Genomic DNA, 13,992 nt, shown 5'->3' with positions numbered 1-13,992 from the left:
TAGCTGTAGCTCAGTTGACAGATCGTTCGCTTAGCGTGTGAACGGTCTCGGGTTCAAGCCCCGGCTCCTCCATGTTTTGTGGTCAGTACATGGTAAGTGTTGGTCGCGGCGAACATAAACGCACGCAAGAAGTTGCAAAACCAGCGTCACAGACTGATATGATGTATACTGTCATAAGGAGAGCAAGATGTAAGTGTGGGGACCGGCTGTTATCGTGGTGTCATCGAGTGCAGATCTGTCTTAGGTATCACGGCTTAACGTCATTGAAGTCTAGAGAGTGGACAACACGTTCGTCTTACTCAGAGCGGTGTCTGAACTCTATTTTCGACGTTATGCGTGCCACTTTCATTGTGGCCAACTACGATTCGATACAGAATGCACGAAACCTGAAAGACACCCTCACTGATACATAGAGAGTAGTGTTTGTCTGCGGAATAATGGGAGTGCAAGGGTCTGTGACGTTGATATGACTGTATGTAGCACTACTAGTTAACGGGGGGATGGGCGTAGCTCAGGTGGTAGAGCGCTCGCTTAGCGTGCGAGAGGTACTGGGATCGATACCAGCGCCTCCAGAATTTTTAACACACCTACATGCGCACCTTGCCATGCAAGTGGAATAATTTCCAGTTGGCGAGCGTGCTTTTATTTGTGCGCAGGAAGCACCCTCCTCCCACACCTACACTTTATTTATAAACAGTACAAATGTTCCCATAAGATTCTCAGGCCTACGTCGGAAAGATCTGCCTTGCGCCGATTTCACGTAAATCCCACTGCACGTTCCCATTCTTTGCCTGCAGTCGGCTGCTACTGGTGTTGCTGGTTGTGACTGCTGATAACAGATGCCGTAGAAATCAATTCATGGAGTGAGTTGTATGTTTTGCGATAGTCTGTCTCTGACAAGGAAGCACAGGTGATATAGGTGCGAACACAGAAGCTTGCAGCCCCTCGCTGCCTGCAGACACAGAGCAGCCACACTAGGAGAGCGGCCTAAGCCGTAGGCGAAATGTGCTCATTCGCTTTGGCGCGACGTCGAACTATAAATAAGGCTGTCACTAGCGTGAGCGTTGCGTGGGCGTCGTGTAAAGTCGGAAAAGTGATCTGCATGGGTGATTGCCAAGTTTGGGGAGCGATTCGTAGTACGATCAGTGCAATGGAGACGCGGAAACTTGTTGTGTCCCAGTGTTTTGCAGTTGGACGACAAGAGTTTTACACAGTAGCAAAGAGCGAGGCACTGAGTTGGCATGAACCATGGAGAGCACAATGGGGCTCGAGATGTGCTTGTTACCTCAGGTGCTGTGTGATTGTCGACAAGGAGTGAAATGGACCAATTTGTGACCGCCCTTTCAATTTAAGACGTTCAAAACAGACGGAATTTGCATTCGTAATACCAGAGCATCGAAACTACTTGGAACTCTTGTGTATATGAACGTGTCCGCGCCTTTGTATTCTGGTACCTTCGCCGCTACAAACCAACCAACCATCGTGTCCGTGCACATCAGAATCGCAAAGAATGGAGAATAACCAGGCTTGGTCGTGTGTGTAGCTGTAGCTCAGTTGACAGATCGTTCGCTTAGCGTGTGAAAGGTCTCGGGTTCAAGCCCCGGCTCCTCCATGTTTTGTGGTCAGTACATGGTAAGTGTTGGTCGCGGCGAACATAAACGCACGCAAGAAGTTGCAAAACCATCGTCACAGACTGATATGATGTATACTGTCATAAGGAGAGCAAGATGTAAGTGTGGGGACCGGCTGTTATCGTGGTGTCATCGAGTGCAGATCTGTCTTAGGTATCACGGCTTAACGTCATTGAAGTCTAGAGAGTGGACAACACGTTCGTCTTACTCAGAGCGGTGTCTGAACTCTATTTTCGACGTTATGCGTGCCACTTTCATTGTGGCCAACTACGATTCGATACAGAATGCACGAAACCTGAAAGACACCCTCACTGATACATAGAGAGTAGTGTTTGTCTGCGGAATAATGGGAGTGCAAGGGTCTGTGACGTTGATATGACTGTATGTAGCACTACTAGTTAACGGGGGGATGGGCGTAGCTCAGATGGTAGAGCGCTCGCTTAGCGTGCGAGAGATACTGGGATCGATACCCAGCGCCTCCAGAATTTTTAACACACCTACATGCGCACCTTGCCATGCAAGTGGAATAATTCCCAATTGGCGAGCGTGCTTTTATTCGTGCGCAGGAAGCACCCTCCTCCCACACCTACACTTAATTTAGAAACAGTACAAATGTTCCCATAAGATTCTCAGGCCTACGTCGGAAAGATCTGCCTTGCGCCGATTTCACGTAAATCCCACTGCACGTTCCCATTCTTTGCGTGCAGTCGGCTGCTACTGGTGTTGCTGGTTGTGACTGCTGATAACAGATGCCGTAGCAATCAATTCATGGAGTGAGTTGTATGTTTTGCGATAGTCTGTCTCTGACAAGGAAGCACAGGTGATATAGGTGCGAACACAGGAAGCTTGCAGCCCCTCGCTGCCTGCAGACACAGAGCAGCCACACTAGGAGAGCGGCCTAAGCCGTAGGCGAAATGTCTCATTCGCTTTGGCGCGACGTCGAACTATAAATAAGGCTGTCACTAGCGTGAGCGTTGCGTGAGCGTCGTGTAAAGTCGGAAAAGTCATCTGCATGGGTGATTGCCAAGTTTGGGGAGCGATTCGTAGTACGATCAGTGCAATGGAGACGCGGAAACTTGTTGTGTCCCAGTGTTTTGCAGTTGGACGACAAGAGTTTTACACAGTAGCAAAGAGCGAGGCACTGAGTTGGCATGAACAATGGAGAGCACAATGGGGCTCGAGATGTGCTTGTTACCTCAGGTGCTGTGTGATTGTCGACAAGGAGTGAAATGGACCAATTTGTGACCGCCCTTTCAATTTAAGACGTTCAAAACAGACGGAATTTGCATTCGTAATACCAGAGCATCGAAACTACTTGGAACTCTTGTGTATATGAACGTGTCCGCGCCTTTGTATTCTGGTACCTTCGCCGCTACAAACCAACCAACCATCGTGTCCGTGCACATCAGAGTCGCAAAGAATGGAGAATAGCCAGGCTTGGTCGTGTGTGTAGCTGTAGCTCAGTTGGCAGATCGTTCGCTTAGCGTGTGAACGGTCTCGGGTTCAAGCCCCGGCTTCTCCATGTTTTGTGGTCAGTACATGGTAAGTGTTGGTCGCGGCGAACATAAACGCACGCAAGAAGTTGCAAAACCAGCGTCACAGACTGATATGATGTATACTGTCATAAGGAGAGCAAGATGTAAGTGTGGGGACCGGCTGTTATCGTGGTGTCATCGAGTGCAGATCTGTCTTAGGTATCACGGCTTAACGTCATTGAAGTCTAGAGAGTGGACAACACGTTCGTCTTACTCAGAGCGGTGTCTGAACTCTATTTTCGACGTTATGCGTGCCACTTTCATTGTGGCCAACTACGATTCGATACAGAATGCACGAAACCTGAAAGACACCCTCACTGATACATAGAGAGTAGTGTTTGTCTGCGGAATAATGGGAGTGCAAGGGTCTGTGACGTTGATATGACTGTATGTAGCACTACTAGTTAACGGGGGGATGGGCGTAGCTCAGATGGTAGAGCGCTGGCTTAGCGTGCGAGAGGTACTGGGATCGATACCCAGCGCCTCCAGAATTTTTAACACACCTACATGCGCACCTTGCCATGCAAGTTGTATAATTCCCAATTGGCGAGCGTGCTTTTATTCGTGCGCAGGAAGCACTCTCCTCCCACACCTACACTTAATTTAGAAACAGTACAAATGTTCCCATAAGATTCTCAGGCCTACGTCGGAAAGATCTGCCTTGCGCCGATTTCACGTAAATCGCACTGCACGTTCCCATTCTTTGCCTGCAGTCGGCTGCTACTGGTGTTGCTGGTTGTGACTGCTGATAACAGATGCCGTAGCAATCAATTCATGGAGTGAGTTGTATGTTTTGTGATAGTCTGTCTCTGACAAGGAAGCACAGGTGATATAGGTGCGAACACAGGAAGCTTGCAGCCCCTCGCTGCCTGCAGACACAGAGCAGCCACACTAGAAGAGCGGCCTAAGCCGTAGGCGAAATGTGCTCATTCGCTTTGGCGCGACGTCGAACTATAAATAAGGCTGTCACTAGCGTGAGCGTTGCGTGGGCGTCGTGTAAAGTCGGAAAAGTCATCTGCATGGGTGATTGCCAAGTTTGGGGAGCGATTCGTAGTACGATCAGTGCAATGGAGACGCGGAAACTTGTTGTGTCCCAGTGTTTTGCAGTTGGACGACAAGAGTTTTACACAGTAGCAAAGAGCGAGGCACTGAGTTGGCATGAACAATGGAGAGCACAATGGGGCTCGAGATGTGCTTGTTACCTCAGGTGCTGTGTGATTGTGGACAAGGAGTGAAATGGACCAATTTGTGACCGCCCTTTCAATTTAAGACGTTCAAAACAGACGGAATTTGCATTCGTAATACCAGAGCATCGAAACTACTTGGAACTCTTGTGTATATGAACGTGTCCGCGCCTTTGTATTCTGGTACCTTCGCCGCTACAAACCAACCAACCATCGTGTCCGTGCACATCAGAGTCGCAAAGAATGGAGAATAGCCAGGCTTGGTCATGTGTGTAGCTGTAGCTCAATTGACAGATCGTTCGCTTAGCGTGTGAACGGTCTCGGGTTCAAGCCCCGGCTTCTCCATGTTTTGTGGTCAGTACATGGTAAGTGTTGGTCGCGGAGAACATAAACGCACGCAAGAAGTTGCAAAACCAGCGTCACAGACTGATATGATGTATACTGTCATAAGGAGAGCAAGATGTAAGTGTGGGGACCGGCTGTTATCGTGGTGTCATCGAGTGCAGATCTGTCTTAGGTATCACGGCTTAACGTCATTGAAGTCTAGAGAGTGGACAACACGTTCGTCTTACTCAGAGCGGTGTCTGAACTCTATTTTCGACGTTATGCGTGCCACTTTCATTGTGGCCAACTACGATTCGATACAGAATGCACGAAACCTGAAAGACACCCTCACTGATACATAGAGAGTAGTGTTTGTCTGCGGAATAATGGGAGTGCAAGGGTCTGTGACGTTGATATGACTGTATGTAGCACTACTAGTTAACGGGGGGATGGGCGTAGCTCAGATGGTAGAGCGCTCGCTTAGCGTGCGAGAGGTACTGGGATCGATACCCAGCGCCTCCAGAATTTTTAACACACCTACATGCGCACCTTGCCATGCAAGTGGAATAATTCCCAATTGGCGAGCGTGCTTTTATTCTTGCGCAGGAAGCACCCTCCTCCCACACCTACACTTAATTTAGAAACAGTACAAATGTTCCCATAAGATTCTCAGGCCTACGTCGGAAAGATCTGCCTTGCGCCGATTTCACGTAAATCCCACTGCACGTTCCCATTCTTTGCCTGCAGTCGGCTGCTACTGGTGTTGCTGGTTGTGACTGCTGATAACAGATGCCGTAGCAATCAATTCATGGAGTGAGTTGTATGTTTTGCGATAGTCTGTCTCTGACAAGGAAGCACAGGTGATATAGGTGCGAACACAGGAAGCTTGCAGCCCCTCGCTGCCTGCAGACACACAGCAGCCACACTAGGAGAGCGGCCTAAGCCGTAGGCGAAATGTGCTCATTCGCTTTGGCGCGACGTCGAACTATAAATAAGGCTGTCACTAACGTGAGCGTCGTGTAAAGTCGGAAAAGTCATCTGCATGGGTGATTGCCAAGTTTGGGGAGCGATTCGTAGTACGATCAGTGCAATGGAGACGCGGAAACTTGTTGTGTCCCAGTGTTTTGCAGTTGGACGACAAGAGTTTTACACAGTAGCAAAGAGCGAGGCACTGAGTTGGCATGAACAATGGAGAGCACAATGGGGCTCGAGATGTGCTTGTTACCTCAGGTGCTGTGTGATTGTCGACAAGGAGTGAAATGGACCAATTTGTGACCGCCCTTTCAATTTAAGACGTTCAAAACAGACGGAATTTGCATTCGTAATACCAGAGCATCGAAACTACTTGGAACTCTTGTGTATATGAACGTGTCCGCGCCTTTGTATTCTGGTACCTTCGCCGCTACAAACCAACCAACCATCGTGTCCGTGCACATCAGAGTCGCAAAGAAATGAGAATAGCCTGGCTTGGTCGTGTGTGTAGCTGTAGCTCAGTTGACAGATCGTTCGCTTAGCGTGTGAACGGTCTCGGGTTCAAGCCCCGGCTCCTCCATGTTTTGTGGTCAGTACATGGTAAGTGTTGGGCGCGGCGAACATAAACGCACGCAAGAAGTTGCAAAACCAGCGTCACAGACTGATATGATGTATACTGTCATAAGGAGAGCAAGATGTAAGTGTGGGGACCGGCTGTTATCGTGGTGTCATCGAGTGCAGATCTGTCTTAGGTATCACGGCTTAACGTCATTGAAGTCTAGAGAGTGGACAACACGTTCGTCTTACTCAGAGCGGTGTCTGAACTCTATTTTCGACGTTATGCGTGCCACTTTCATTGTGGCCAACTACGATTCGATACAGAATGCACGAAACCTGAAAGACACCCTCACTGATACATAGAGAGTAGTGTTTGTCTGCGGAATAATGGGAGTGCAAGGGTCTGTGACGTTGATATGACTGTATGTAGCACTACTAGTTATCGGGGGGATGGGCGTAGCTCAGATGGTAGAGCGCCCGCTTAGCGTGCGAGAGGTACTGGGATCGATACCCAGCGCCTCCAGAATTTTTAACACACCTACATGCGCACCTTGCCATGCAAGTGGAATAATTCCCAATTGGCGAGCGTGCTTTTATTCGTGCGCAGGAAGCACCCTCCTCCCACACCTACACTTAATTTAGAAACAGTACAAATGTTCCCATAAGATTCTCAGGCGTACGTTGGAAAGATCTGCCTTGCGCCGATTTCACGTAAATCCCACTGCACGTTCCCATTCTTTGCCTGCAGTCGGCTGCTACTGGTGTTGCTGGTTGTGACTGCTGATAACAGATGCCGTAGCAATCAATTCATGGAGTGAGTTGTATGTTTTGCGATAGTCTGTCTCTGACAAGGAAGCACAGGTGATATAGGTGCGAACACAGGAAGCTTGCAGCCCCTCGCTGGCTGCAGACACAGAGCAGCCACACTAGGAGAGCGGCCTAAGCCGTAGGCGAAATGTGCTCATTCGCTTTGGCGCGACGTCGAACTATAAATAAGGCTGTCACTAGCGTGAGCGTTGCGTGGGCGTCGTGTAAAGTCGGAAAAGTCATCTGCGTGGGTGATTGCCAAGTTTGGGGAGCGATTCGTAGTACGATCAGTGCAATGGAGACGCGGAAACTTGTTGTGTCCCAGTGTTTTGCAGTTGGACGACAACAGTTTTACACAGTAGCAAAGAGCGAGGCACTGAGTTGGCATGAACAATGGAGAGCACAATGGGGCTCGAGATGTGCTTGTTACCTCAGGTGCTGTGTGATTGTCGACAAGGAGTGAAATGGACCAATTTGTGACCGCCCTTTCAATTTAAGACGTTCAAAACAGACGGAATTTGCATTCGTAATACCAGAGCATCGAAACTACTTGGAACTCTTGTGTATATGAACGTGTCCGCGCCTTTGTATTCTGGTACCTTCGCCGCTACAAACCAACCAACCATCGTGTCCGTGCACATCAGAGTCGCAAAGAATGGAGAATAGCCAGGCTTGGTCGTGTGTGTAGCTGTAGCTCAGTTGACAGATCGTTCGCTTAGCGTGTGAACGGTCTCGGGTTCAAGCCCCGGCTCCTCCATGTTTTGTGGTCAGTACATGGTAAGTGTTGGTCGCGGCGAACATAAACGCACGCAAGAAGTTGCAAAACCAGCGTCACAGACTGATATGATGTATACTGTCATAAGGAGAGCAAGATGTAAGTGTGGGGACCGGCTGTTATCGTGGTGTCATCGAGTGCAGATCTGTCTTAGGTATCACGGCTTAACGTCATTGAAGTCTAGAGAGTGGACAACACGTTCGTCTTACTCAGAGCGGTGTCTGAACTCTATTTTCGACGTTATGCGTGCCACTTTCATTGTGGCCAACTACGATTCGATACAGAATGCACGAAACCTGAAAGACACCCTCACTGATACATAGAGAGTAGTGTTTGTCTGCGGAATAATGGGAGTGCAAGGGTCTGTGACGTTGATATGACTGTATGTAGCACTACTAGTTAACGGGGGGATGGGCGTAGCTCAGATGGTAGAGCGCTCGCTTAGCGTGCGAGAGGTACTGGGATCGATACCCAGCGCCTCCAGAACTTTTAACACACCTACATGCGCACCTTGCCATGCAAGTGGAATAATTCCCAATTGGCGAGCGTGCTTTTATTCGTGCGCAGGAAGCACCCTCCTCCCACACCTACACTTAATTTAGAAACAGTACAAATGTTCCCATAAGATTCTCAGGCCTACGTCGGAAAGATCTGCCTTGCGCCGATTTCACGTAAATCCCACTGCACGTTCCCATTCTTTGCGTGCAGTCGGCTGCTACTGGTGTTGCTGGTTGTGACTGCTGATAACAGATGCCGTAGCAATCAATTCATGGAGTGAGTTGTATGTTTTGCGATAGTCTGTCTCTGACAAGGAAGCACAGGTGATATAGGTGCGAACACAGGAAGATTGCAGCCCCTCGCTGCCTGCAGACACAGAGCAGCCACACTAGGAGAGCGGCCTAAGCCGTAGGCGAAATGTGCTCATTCGCTTTGGCGCGACGTCGAACTATAAATAAGGCTGTCACTAGCGTGAGCGTCGTGTAAAGTCGGAAAAGTCATCTGCATGGGTGATTGCCAAGTTTGGGGAGCGATTCGTAGTACGATCAGTGCAATGGAGACGCGGAAACTTGTTGTGTCCCAGTGTTTTGCAGTTGGACGACAAGAGTTTTACACAGTAGCAAAGAGCGAGGCACTGAGTTGGCATGAACAATGGAGAGCACAATGGGGCTCGAGATGTGCTTGTTACCTCAGGTGCTGTGTGATTGTCGACAAGGAGTGAAATGGACCAATTTGTGACCGCCCTTTCAATTTAAGACTTTCAAAACAGACGGAATTTGCATTCGTAATACCAGAGCATCGAAACTACTTGGAACTCTTGTGTATATGAACGTGTCCGCGCCTTTGTATTCTGGTACCTTCGCCGCTATAAACCAACCAACCATCGTGTCCGTGCACATCAGAGTCGCAAAGAATGGAGAATAGCCAGGCTTGGTCGTGTGTGTAGCTGTAGCTCAGTTGACAGATCGTTCGCTTAGCGTGTGAACGGTCTCGGGTTCAAGCCCCGGCTCCTCCATGTTTTGTGGTCAGTACATGGTAAGTGTTGGTCGCGGCGAACATAAACGCACGCAAGAAGTTGCAAAACCAGCGTCACAGACTGATATGATGTATACTGTCATAAGGAGAGCAAGATGTAAGTGTGGGGACCGGCTGTTATCGTGGTGTCATCGAGTGCAGATCTGTCTTAGGTATCACGGCTTAACGTCATTGAAGTCTAGAGAGTGGACAACACGTTCGTCTTACTCAGAGCGGTGTCTGAACTCTATTTTCGACGTTATGCGTGCCACTTTCATTGTGGCCAACTACGATTCGATACAGAATGCACGAAACCTGAAAGACACCCTCACTGATACATAGAGAGTAGTGTTTGTCTGCGGAATAATGGGAGTGCAAGGGTCTGTGACGTTGATATGACTGTATGTAGCACTACTAGTTAACGGGGGGGTGGGCGTAGCTCAGATGGTAGAGCGCTCGCTTAGCGTGCGAGAGGTACTGGGATCGATACCCAGCGCCTCCAGAATTTTTAACACACCTACATGCGCACCTTGCCATGCAAGTGGAATAATTCCCAATTGGCGAGCGTGCTTTTATTCGTGCGCAGGAAGCACCCTCCTCCCACACCTACACTTAATTTAGAAACAGTACAAATGTTCCCATAAGATTCTCAGGCCTACGTCGGAAAGATCTGCCTTGCGCCGATTTCACGTAAATCCCACTGCACGTTCCCATTCTTTGCGTGCAGTCGGCTGCTACTGGTGTTGCTGGTTGTGACTGCTGATAACAGATGCCGTAGCAATCAATTCATGGAGTGAGTTGTATGTTTTGCGATAGTCTGTCTCTGACAAGGAAGCACAGGTGATATAGGTGCGAACACAGGAAGCTTGCAGCCCCTCGCTGCCTGCAGACACAGAGCAGCCACACTAGGAGAGCGGCCTAAGCCGTAGGCGAAATGTGCTCATTCGCTTTGGCGCGACGTCGAACTATAAATAAGGCTGTCACTAGCGTGAGCGTCGTGTAAAGTCGGAAAAGTCATCTGCATGGGTGATTGCCAAGTTTGGGGAGCGATTCGTAGTACGATCAGTGCAATGGAGACGCGGAAACTTGTTGTGTCCCAGTGTTTTGCAGTTGGACGACAAGAGTTTTACACAGTAGCAAAGAGCGAGGCACTGAGTTGGCATGAACAATGGAGAGCACAATGGGGCTCGAGATGTGCTTGTTACCTCAGGTGCTGTATGATTGTCGACAAGGAGTGAAATGGACCAATTTGTGACCGCCCTTTCAATTTAAGACGTTCAAAACAGACGGAATTTGCATTCGTAATACCAGAGCATCGAAACTACTTGGAACTCTTGTGTATATGAACGTGTCCGCGCCTTTGTATTCTGGTACCTTCGCCGCTACAAACCAACCAACCATCGTGTCCGTGCACATCAGAGTCGCAAAGAATGGAGAATAGCCAGGCTTGGTCGTGTGTGTAGCTGTAGCTCAGTTGACAGATCGTATGCTTAGCGTGTGAACGGTCTCGGGTTCAAGCCCCGGCTACTCCATGTTTTGTGGTCAGTGCATGGTAAGTGTTGGTCGCGGCGAACATAAACGCACGCAAGAAGTTGCAAAACCAGCGTCACAGACTGATATGATGTATACTGTCATAAGGAGAGCAAGATGTAAGTGTGAGGACCGGCTTTTATCGTGGTGTCATCGAGTGCAGATCTGTCTTAGGTATCACGGCTTAACGTCATTGAAGTCTAGAGAGTGGACAACACGTTCGTCTTACTCAGAGCGGTGTCTGAACTCTATTTTCAACGTTATGCGTGCCACTTTCATTGTGGCCAACTACGATTCGATACAGAATGCACGAAACCTGAAAGACACCCTCACTGATACATAGAGAGTAGTGTTTGTCTGCGGAATAATGGGAGTGCAAGGGTCTGTGACGTTGATATGACTGTATGTAGCACTACTAGTTAACGGGGGGGTGGGCGTAGCTCAGATGGTAGAGCGCTCGCTTAGCGTGCGAGAGGTACTGGGATCGATACCCAGCGCCTCCAGAATTTTTAACACACCTACATGCGCACCTTGCCATGCAAGTGGAATAATTCCCAATTGGTGAGCGTGCTTTTATTCGTGCGCAGGAAGCACCCTCCTCCCACACCTACACTTAATTTAGAAACAGTACAAATGTTCCCATAAGATTCTCAGGCCTACGTCGGAAAGATCTGCCTTGCGCCGATTTCACGTAAATCCCACTGCACGTTCCCATTCTTTGCGTGCAGTCGGCTGCTACTGGTGTTGCTGGTTGTGACTGCTGATAACAGATGCCGTAGCAATCAATTCATGGAGTGAGTTGTATGTTTTGCGATAGTCTGTCTCTGACAAGGAAGCACAGGTGATATAGGTGCGAACACAGGAAGCTTGCAGCCCCTCGCTGCCTGCAGACACAGAGCAGCCACACTAGGAGAGCGGCCTAAGCCGTAGGCGAAATGTGCTCATTCGCTTTGGCGCGACGTCGAACTATAAATAAGGCTGTCACTAGCGTGAGCGTCGTGTAAAGTCGGAAAAGTCATCTGCATGGGTGATTGCCAAGTTTGGGGAGCGATTCGTAGTACGATCAGTGCAATGGAGACGCGGAAACTTGTTGTGTCCCAGTGTTTTGCAGTTGGACGACAAGAGTTTTACACAGTAGCAAAGAGCGAGGCACTGAGTTGGCATGAACAATGGAGAGCACAATGGGGCTCGAGATGTGCTTGTTACCTCAGGTGCTGTGTGATTGTCGACAAGGAGTGAAATGGACCAATTTGTGACCGCCCTTTCAATTTAAGACGTTCAAAACAGACGGAATTTGCATTCGTAATACCAGAGCATCGAAACTACTTGGAACTCTTGTGTATATGAACGTGTCCGCGCCTTTGTATTCTGGTACCTTCGCCGCTACAAACCAACCAACCATCGTGTCCGTGCACATCAGAGTCGCAAAGAATGGAGAATAGCCAGGCTTGGTCGTGTGTGTAGCTGTAGCTCAGTTGACAGATCGTTCGCTTAGCGTGTGAACGGTCTCGGGTTCAAGCCCCGGCTCCTCCATGTTTTGTGGTCAGTACATGGTAAGTGTTGGTCGCGGCGAACATAAACGCACGCAAGAAGTTGCAAAACCAGCGTCACAGACTGATATGATGTATACTGTCATAAGGAGAGCAAGATGTAAGTGTGGGCACCGGCTGTTATCGTGGTGTCATCGAGTGCAGATCTGTCTTAGGTATCACGGCTTAACGTCATTGAAGTCTAGAGAGTGGACAACACGTTCGTCTTACTCAGAGCGGTGTCTGAACTCTATTTTCGACGTTATGCGTGCCACTTTCATTGTGGCCAACTACGATTCGATACAGAATGCACGAAACCTGAAAGACACCCTCACTGATACATAGAGAGTAGTGTTTGTCTGCGGAATAATGGGAGTGCAAGGGTCTGTGACGTTGATATGACTGTATGTAGCACTACTAGTTAACGGGGGGGTGGGCGTAGCTCAGATGGTAGAGCGCTCGCTTAGCGTGCGAGAGGTACTGGGATCGATACCCAGCGCCTCCAGAATTTTTAACACACCTACATGCGCACCTTGCCATGCAAGTGGAATAATTCCCAATTGGCGAGCGTGCTTTTATTCGTGCGCAGGAAGCACCCTCCTCCCACACCTACACTTAATTTAGAAACAGTACAAATGTTCCCATAAGATTCTCAGGCCTACGTCGGAAAGATCTGCCTTGCGCCGATTTCACGTAAATCCCACTGCACGTTCCCATTCTTTGCCTACAGTCCGCTGCTACTGGTGTTGCTGGTTGTGACTGCTGATAACAGATGCCGTAGCAATCAATTCATGGAGTGAGTTGTATGTTTTGCGATAGTCTGTCTCTGACAAGGAAGCACAGGTGATATAGGTGCGAACACAGGAAGCTTGCAGCCCCTCGCTGCCTGCAGACACAGAGCAGCCACACTAGGAGAGCGGCCTAAGCCGTAGGCGAAATGTGCTCATTCGCTTTGGCGCGACGTCGAACTATAAATAAGGCTGTCACTAGCGTGAGCGTCGTGTAAAGTCGGAAAAGTCATCTGCATGGGTGATTGCCAAGTTTGGGGAGCGATTCGTAGTACGATCAGTGCAATGGAGACGCGGAAACTTGTTGTGTCCCAGTGTTTTGCAGTTGGACGACAAGAGTTTTACACAGTAGCAAAGAGCGAGGCACTGAGTTGGCATGAACAATGGAGAGCACAATGGGGCTCGAGATGTGCTTGTTACCTCAGGTGCTGTGTGATTGTCGACAAGGAGTGAAATGGACCAATTTGTGACCGCCCTTTCAATTTAAGACGTTCAAAACAGACGGAATTTGCATTCGTAATACCAGAGCATCGAAACTACTTGGAACTCTTGTGTATATGAACGTGTCCGCGCCTTTGTATTCTGGTACCTTCGCCGCTACAAACCAACCAACCATCGTGTCCGTGCACATCAGAGTCGCAAAGAATGGAGAATAGCCAGGCTTGGTCGCGTGTGTAGCTGTAGCTCAGTTGACAGATCGTTCGCTTAGCGTGTGAACGGTCTCGGGTTCAAGCCCCGGCTCCTCCATGTTTTGTGGTCAGTACATGGTAAGTGTTGGTCGCGGCGAACATAAACGCACGCAAGAAGTTGCAAAACCAGCGTCACAGACTGATATGATGTATACTGT

General features: G+C 49.1%; 5 non-coding genes across 5 annotated transcripts; all 5 read left to right on the top strand.

The window, feature by feature from the left end:
• Positions 1-5,121: 5,121 nt before the first annotated feature.
• Trnaa-agc (transfer RNA alanine (anticodon AGC)) lies at positions 5,122-5,196 on the top strand. The gene has a single exon. It is a non-coding gene; the product is annotated as a tRNA-Ala (tRNA).
• A 2,998-nt stretch (positions 5,197-8,194) lies between these two features.
• Trnaa-agc (transfer RNA alanine (anticodon AGC)) lies at positions 8,195-8,269 on the top strand. Its single transcript has one exon. It is a non-coding gene; the product is annotated as a tRNA-Ala (tRNA).
• A 1,457-nt stretch (positions 8,270-9,726) lies between these two features.
• Positions 9,727-9,800, top strand: Trnaa-agc (transfer RNA alanine (anticodon AGC)). The gene has a single exon. It is a non-coding gene; the product is annotated as a tRNA-Ala (tRNA).
• Positions 9,801-11,257: 1,457 nt separating this feature from the next.
• On the top strand, positions 11,258-11,331 carry Trnaa-agc (transfer RNA alanine (anticodon AGC)). The gene has a single exon. It is a non-coding gene; the product is annotated as a tRNA-Ala (tRNA).
• Positions 11,332-12,788: 1,457 nt separating this feature from the next.
• Positions 12,789-12,862, top strand: Trnaa-agc (transfer RNA alanine (anticodon AGC)). The gene has a single exon. It is a non-coding gene; the product is annotated as a tRNA-Ala (tRNA).
• Positions 12,863-13,992: the final 1,130 nt, after the last annotated feature.

The sequence above is a fragment of the Schistocerca gregaria genome, unplaced genomic scaffold (assembly GCF_023897955.1).
Source record: "Schistocerca gregaria isolate iqSchGreg1 unplaced genomic scaffold, iqSchGreg1.2 ptg000180l, whole genome shotgun sequence".
In the NCBI taxonomy this organism is placed as follows: Eukaryota; Metazoa; Arthropoda; class Insecta; order Orthoptera; family Acrididae; genus Schistocerca; species Schistocerca gregaria.
The sequence above is the reverse complement of the archived record's forward strand: the minus strand, read 5'-3'. Positions and strand labels throughout refer to the sequence as shown.